The sequence below is a fragment of the Eurosta solidaginis genome, chromosome 1 (genome assembly GCF_040869045.1).
Source record: "Eurosta solidaginis isolate ZX-2024a chromosome 1, ASM4086904v1, whole genome shotgun sequence".
In the NCBI taxonomy this organism is placed as follows: Eukaryota; Metazoa; Arthropoda; class Insecta; order Diptera; family Tephritidae; genus Eurosta; species Eurosta solidaginis.
The window spans coordinates 293,742,301-293,750,475 of NC_090319.1; positions in this window are offsets into that span (position 1 = coordinate 293,742,301).

Here is an 8,175-nt window from a genome sequence, read left to right on the forward strand (position 1 = left end):
TATCGTTACATTTTGACCATTTTGAATCCCAGTCTGCCCTCACTAAGGTAGGCACCTTGTCGTTGGTGTAAGGTCTAACTCCATAGCGTCCGACTATGAGGCGAAGCTGTTTAGGACTGGCATCTACGCCGTTTCGCCTCATAGGAGGGCGGCGGGATTTCGGTGACCAAGAACTGCCAACCCCGTAATCCAGGGTGTTATGCGGACCCTGCCTATTGGGCGATTTACATTCAGGGGATAAATTCGGCTGTATTCGAACGGAGCTTTCCCGTTACCGGGCCACCTCAGGAAGTATAGATGGTCTTACCACAGTAAGGGGCGCTGCTGTGGCGGACGGTTCTCTTCCCGAATATAATACTGGACCGCTGAGCCCGTCTTGTCGTGCAGGTGGTCGTACGACCAAGATGAACGACTTATTACGTAATTGTAATAAGGACGATGATAAGAGGAGTACTGAGTCGCAAGCCAAGGACGACAAATACGCATTAGCGATGCGTCGGACTAGGACAGGAGAAACCTTGCACAAAATATCTACGAATCATCCTATACAGTAAGCTGTCATGGAAGCTCACCGTGGAGGAGGGGGTGAAGAAGGTTTCAATGGCACTTTATGCATGTAAGAGAATGCTGGGGTGTACGTGGGGCTTATCGCCCTCTCTTTCTCATTGGGTTTTTACAGCTATTGTAAGCCCTATTCTATACTATGGAGTTCTCGTTTGGTGGAAAGCCACACAAAAAACAACCTACCTCAAAAAATTAGAGGGGGTATACAGACTATCAATGCTTAGCATTACGGGAGTCCTAAAAACAACCCCGATGACTGCACTGTATGTCATTCTCCACATTCCACATGTAGAAGTGGTAGCAAAGAACATAGCGTTAACAACTGCAACCAGGCTCGGTGCCTCGGGGCAGCTTGAGAGCCGACCATACGGCCATAGTAGTATAGCGTCATCAATCACAAGACGAACAGACTACCTGATTACGAATCTGCGCTTCGAGGGCGATCTTAAGGCTACAATGGAGGTGGATGGTTGGCAGGCGAGGCGATACATGTGTACACAGATGGTTCCAAAGTAGTGGAAGGAGTGGGGTCTGCGGTATACTGTGCTGATCCGGAAATAAACAGATCTTGCAGGCTGCTGGATTACTGCAGCGTTTTTCAAGCAGAAATAATAGCCGTGACCAAAGCTGTAGAAACTCTAGAAGAGAATAGCATAAGCTGCAACCGTGTTAACTTTTATATTGACAGATAAGTATCAATTAATGCAAAAATCTCGCATAGCACAGCACTTAAATGCATGTTAGAGTGTAAGCAAAACCTGGAGAGAATCGGGACAGGGAGAAGCATACATCTTAATCGGATCCCAGAGAATATGGGAATAGATGGAAATGAAAAAGCGGATGAACTAGCTAAAACGGGCGCATCCCTTGAAGCTTGCTCCGTAGACGTCCCAATTAGGCTGGGCGAGATTAAGCGAAGGCGAGAGGTTTACATGATCGACCAAGCAGGAAAAGCGTGGGTTCAAGCGCGGGGCTGTAAAGTTCCCAATATTATGTGTAGATCTTACAACCGCAGACTAACAAAGTTGCTTCTATCATTAAAAAGAGAGGACTGTAGACTCATGTCGGGTATTCTGACTGGACACTGGCTTCTGGCGTCACGTGCCTTTAAATTAGGCTTGGTCAGTGATAGCAGATGTACGAAGTGCGGGCTGGAGGAGGAAACGATCGAGCACGTTCTGTGTCTTTTCCCTGCGCTTGCCAGGCTAAGGCTCCAGAAATTAGGAGTGATAAAGCTGTATGATCTAGAAGCAGCAAGTGGCTTTAGTCCTAGAAAGCCTCTAGTATTTGCCAAGAGGACGGAGTTATTTTAAAACATAGGTCCTGGTTTTTGATAGGGTTTTACAGTTGGGTCGCTAAAACAATCTTCTGGTAACACTACGGATTCATTCAGTCTATGTGGGGTGTTTCAGTTTCACTAGCCACTCTATTGTGCCTACGGAGGGCAACTTACTGGCTGGGTTGGCTACTTACGCCTTTTTATCACCTTTCACTAAATAATCAACGCGGCACACGATTTTCAATAATAAAAGGGTTTATAATATTTATTTAATATTAATCCGTTCACAAATTAACTTTATTTAGAAGAATACCTTTCTTGGGTTAAACTTCAAAGTGCACAAATCGAATTAACAAGAGTTTCGGGAGTAGAAAAAGAAATATATAGCTTTCACCGCGCGCTCAACGATAACTGAACTCACTCCGTTTTGCCGCTGACGGTTGAGCCTTTGGTTTTTTACTTATTTACGTATGTATATGTACATATGTATACTTAAGGTACGTACATGACAAAGAAGCGGTATTCTTCCAATTTGATTTAATAGATTTTACATTAGGGCGTTCGAATTTATGATATCAAAATTTTTAGGTGAGTATAAATTTACAGGTGAGTATGAGTTTAAGGTAAGTATATGTATATATGTATTTTACTTCATTAAATTAGTTCACTGGCTATATATACATACATATATGAGTAGTTAATTTTTATAGAATTCAGGTAAGTATAAGAGTAGATGTATATATAAAATTCGAAAATGATCATATTTTAAAATTCAATTAAATTTTCTTCCTCCATGTCTTCAACATGGCGCCGGGCCTGCGAAGTGGACGAATGCAGGAGTTCTTTAAGCTGATCGATCGTACTCTTCGTTTGGTTAACTAACTTCCTCAGATTACGTTGGTTGGCGCTGCGGCTCTGTAAGCGCGCCGCTGGTCGTTCAATTGCACGCTGTCTGGTTCTTCCACGTCGATCATCACGCCTATGGCGTGTGGGTGGTGGTGTCGGACGTCGATTACGTGTTGCTGTTGCAATATTAGGCCGATGCAACAGCGTGTGATGAGCTCTGCCACAGTGGCGGCAGCTGCCGGTGGAAGTGCACGCCCCTGTGGTGTGAGATGTGGCTAAGCAGTTTATGCAGTAGCGATGGACGCGTGCAGACTCATATCGCTCTGCTGGAGTCATGGCCAAAAACGCATGGCAATGGCGCAAAGAGTGGGGGCGGCAACACAGCCTGCATTTTCCACGCTTCATAATGAGCTCTGTGGAGAAATTTGAGAGAAAAGAAAAAAAAGAAAACGAAAACAGAGGAGTTAGCTGTGATATTAAAAGAGAAGGATGGCAAGGGGATTTTGAGGGATAGGGCACAGGATGTGTGTGAGAGGGGGGCTATGCCATGGGTAATAAACATATCTTTGTAATGTTGCGCCTAATTGTGCCGTTCTGGGTGTGAATGTCGACGACGCGAACATTCTCGTCAGGTCCTACGTGTAGGTTTGAAATTCGACCTAGTCGCCATTCGCTGGGAGGCAGAAGGTCGTCTTTGATGACGACTAGGTCCCCTACCTTGACGTTGGGTTCTCGGGCCTTCCATTTTTGACGCTTATGCAATTCCTTTAAATATTCATTTTTCCAGCGATTGCTGAATTGATGGTGAAGGACTTTCAGTTTTTGCCATCGGTGGAGGATGCTAAGATTGTCGGGATTGGGTTCTGGGAGAGACAGCAGGGGGGCTCCCCGCAAAAAGTGGCCTGGGGTTAAGACAAGTAAATCATGGGGGTCTTCCGACATTGGAGAGAGCGGTCTAGAATTGAGGACCGCTTCAATGCGAACTAGAAGTGTCGACAACTCTGCAAACGAGAATTTATGGTTTCCGGCAACTTTGTGGAAGTGTATTTTGAAGCTCTTCACTGCTGCTTCCAAGAGACCGCCCATGTGAGGAGCGTAAGGGGGGATGAACTGCCAAGAGAGGCCATGCAGAGCGTATTTGTCGGCTATGTCCGAGGCGGCTTCACTTAGAAAAGACGATAGTTCTTTCTGAACTGCTCGTTAAGCCCCGACGAACGTTTTTCCATTATCTGACATCATCTTGTGAGGCAGGCCGCGGCGACCGGCAAAGCGAGCAAAAGCGGCTCTAAATGCTTCCGTTGTTAGGTCCGAACAGGCTTCTAGGTGAATAGCCTTGGTAGAGAAGCAGACAAACACACAGACGTAAGCCTTTGTGTGGGAGGCTCGATGTAGTGGGGATGTTTTGACGAGAAACGGGCCGGCAAAATCGACACCGGTTGTGTGAAAGGGTAAGGTATATGTCGTCCTTTCCGCTGGTGGAGCAGCCATTATCTGCGACTTCATCTTTTGTTTATACACCGTACATGGTTTGCAATTAGAAATACAGGATTTTATTTTGAGCTTTAATCTAGGGATGTAGTATTCTTGTTGTACCATTCGGACCATGAGTTGTTTTTCTGCATGGAGAAGCGTTGAGTGTAGGAAATTGAGAAACAGTATGCAGAACCTGGAAGTTTCCGGAATTATTATAGGGTAACACTCGTTGTCGCTCATAGGGGCCTTACTGAGCCGCCCATTCATGCGTAGGAGGCCCTTGGAGTCGAGCATAGGATTCAGGGATAAGAGAGAGCATTTTTTACTTATGGGTTTAGATGCTTTTAATAGTGAAATCGTGTCTCCATAATGCATTTGTTGGGCTTGGAGGATAAGCCGTTCCTTTGTGTGTGTGATTTCCGCGTGAGAAACCGAGCTTGTCGGGGGGATTGGGAGTCCTTTTGCCTTATGAATGAAGCGGTAGACGAAGGACATTACGCGCAGCGCACGAGCATAGGAGGAGAAGCGTTACAGCAAATCGATGCTTTCAGTGGTGTGAAGAGTGACGATTGGTTTCTATTCTAGGGGGATGTCGGTTTAGGCGTGGTGTTTGGCCAGAACTGAGAGGGTTTGGCTAACCATTCGGGTCCGTTCCACCAGAGTGGGCAGTCGACTAAGTCTTGGGGCCGAAATCCTCGAGTTCCTAGATCAGCTGGGTTGTCCTTGCTGGCTACATGTTTCCAAGTCGCTTTGTTTACATTTTTGATGATCTGAGAGGTGCGGTTTGCAACGTAGGTTTTCCACATATGGGGTTGCTTTTCTAGCCATGCTAACACTATTGAAGAATCCGTCCATAACGTTAGTTCGTGAGGTGGTAGCTTTAGCTGAATTTGAACTTGTTTTATTAATTTAGAGAGAAGAACTGCTCCGCAAGGTTCCAGTCGAGGGAGACTGACCGTTTGTAAGGGAGCGACTTTACTTTTCGCCACAACCAGGTGACAAGCGTATACGTTTGGAGATTGCTGTGTTCTTATGTATACACAGGCGCAGAAGGCTTTTTCAGAGGCGTCTGAGAAACCGTGTAATTGAGTGGGTATGTCGGGGGAGAGTTGAACCCAACGGGGAATTTTTATGTCGCTTATTGCCGTGAGGTTTTCGAGAAAAGCCGTCCATTTTTGAAGATCGCCGGCTTTTACTTCTTCATCCCAGTCAGTTCCCTCCATCCATAGTTGCTGCAGTAGGATTTTTGCTGTGATCATAATTGGCGATAGCCATCCTGCCGGGTCGAAAAGTTTCGCTACCGCCGACAGAATTTGCCTTTTCGTTCGCGAATTATTCGACGGACTGGGGTCGTAGGAGTACGTGAAGGAATCTGTAAGGACATTCCATCTTATTACAAGCGTTTTGGTGGAGCTGGAGTCCTGGAATTTGAGGAAATCTATGTCCAAAAGATCTGAGTGGGATATGCCTTCGAGTAGTTTTGGGTGGTTGGCCGTTATTTTTCTGAGAGGGAATCCTCCCGATTTGAGCGCTTCGATGACTTGGGTCATGGAGTCGAGTGTGGACTGTATTTCATATTCGCCGGTGAGTATGTCATCTACATATGTTTCATGCAGAAGTACATTGTTGGCTAGCGGGTATTCTTCTTTGGTGTCTTCTGCTAATTGGCGGAGTGTTCTAATCGCGAGGTAGGGTGAGCAGTTGACACCAAAGGTGACTGTTTTTAACTTGAAATCTTCAAGCTTGGAGTTAGAAGATCTACGAAAGAGGATTCGTTGGTAATCTTGATCTTCTGGGTAGACGATAATTTGGCGGTACATTTTTTCTATGTCACCGCTGAAAACAAATTTATAGAGGCGCCACTGTAGGATTATCAGCATTAAGTAATTTTGAAGTGTGGGGCCGGTGTGTAGTATGTCATTCAATGAGTTTCCGGAGTGAGTTGGTTTGGAGGCATTGAGGACTACTCGTACCTTTGTGGTTTTACTGTCGGGCTTTATAACCGCGTGGTGAGGCAAATAGAAGGAGAAGTATTTACCTTTGTTAATAACTTCGCGAGGTGAAGTTGGCTCCATGTGGTCCAGAGTTAAGTATTCTTCTAATACTTCAGAGTACTTTTCTCTTAACTCTGGTTTTTTCTCTAGGGTTCTTTCTACGCTGATGTATTGCTGCTGGGCTGCGGGTCGAGAGTGGCCGAGAGCTATAGTTTCGGGAAAACCTTGTTTGAAGGGGAGTTTGACCATGTATCTACCGTCTCCTTTCCGAACGGTGGTTTTTTTGTACAGCTCTTCGCAAAATGTATCATCGTCTGTTATGGATGAGGAAGTTGGAACCTCTTCTTGTTCCCAGAATCTTTTGAGCAGTTCATTTAGAGAGTTATCTGGATTATCAATTACGTGGGTGTAGAATGCCGAAATTTGTTCGTTAACCGGACCACTTAGTATCCATCCAAATATTGTTTGTTGTGCGATAAGAGTTCCCGCCACGTTAGTTTCCAGGCCGTTTAGCAGAATTTGAGGGATTACATCGCTACCAAGCACCATGTCAATTCTTGCTGGGGAGAAGCAATTGGGGTCTGCCAGAGATAGTGAAGAGAACTTCTGGAAGTCCACGTTTTTGGCTTTGAATGATGGCAAGAAGTGAGTTAATTGCTGCAGAATTATCGCATGAGTTGGGATTTGAGTTGCTAAGTCATCTGAGCATATAGTCATCAGACAAGTTTTATTTGAATTCTGCACTACGCGCCCGCCCATCCCTGATATTTGGTAACTGCTTTTTTGTGTGGGTAGACCTAGTAGCTTTTGTATACGCGAGGACACAAAAGTTTTTTCGGAACCTTGGTCTATTAGTGCGCGGAGTTTGAACATTTCTCCTCGGTGGAGAATGGGAACCATCGCGGTTGGCAGTAAGGTTTTTTCCTTGCTGCTAGCGAAGTGAGAGTGAACATTATTCTCATTTTGAGAGGTTGAGGAGGCTTGATTTTGTGCTGCCTTAGTTTGGAGCTTCGCGGCTTGTGCGGAGGTAGAGGGGGCCTCGTTGATATTTAACTCTTGAGGTTTAACCCTCGTTTGGTTATTACGTGACGAGGGATGATGATTGTTGGAGTTGACCGATGGAGTGGTCTGATAGTGGAGGAGAGAGTGGTATCTCTTTTGGCAATATACACATTTGAAGTTGCTCTTGCACTCGGACTCCAGATGAGAAAATGCTAAGCAGGTTTTTGCAATAATGATTTTGTTTAACAAAATTGTTCCGCTCCGCGACACTGAGTTGTTTAAATTTTATGCAATTCATCATAGAATGATTCGAATTGCACAATTTACAGGATGCCTGTCGAGCCGATTCGCTGTGATATGAGTGGGACTTATTTTTGAAGTTATAATTTTGGGGTGTCGAAGCTCGGTTGTTGAAGCTCGCATTTGAGTGGCGAGGTTTGCTTGGCCGATACGAGCCGTTCAACGACTTCATAGCGCTTCGTTAGGAACTTGTCCATTTCAGACCAGAGTGGGAGTTCTTTCCTGGACTCTAGCGATTGTTCCCATAAGGCGAGAGTTTCATTGGGGAGCTTAGAGGCGCATAAATATATAAGGATGGGATCCCAGTTGTTGGTGGGGACGTTGTTTAAATTTAGAGTTGAGATGCAGTTATTTATCGTGGTTTGGATCTCTTGGATCCTTTCACCATTTTCATAAAACACAGCCTGCATATTAAATAGAGTCTTTAACTGACTATCTACGAGAATTCTACGATTCTCGTATTTGGACTTGAGTGTCCCCCAGGCTAGTTCGAAATTTTGATCGTTGAGGGGATATTTTTGGATTATTAGGGCCGCTTTACCACGGGTTTTTTGTCTCAAGTGGTACAGTTTTTGTGCAGGGGATAATTTGGGGTGGTTTATGTAAACCGCTGTAAACATGTCCCTAAATGACGGCCATGTTTCGTAGCCCCCGTGGAACACTTCAGTATCGCATGCAGGGACCTTGAGATAGGGTTCAGACCTGGGCATTATCAAT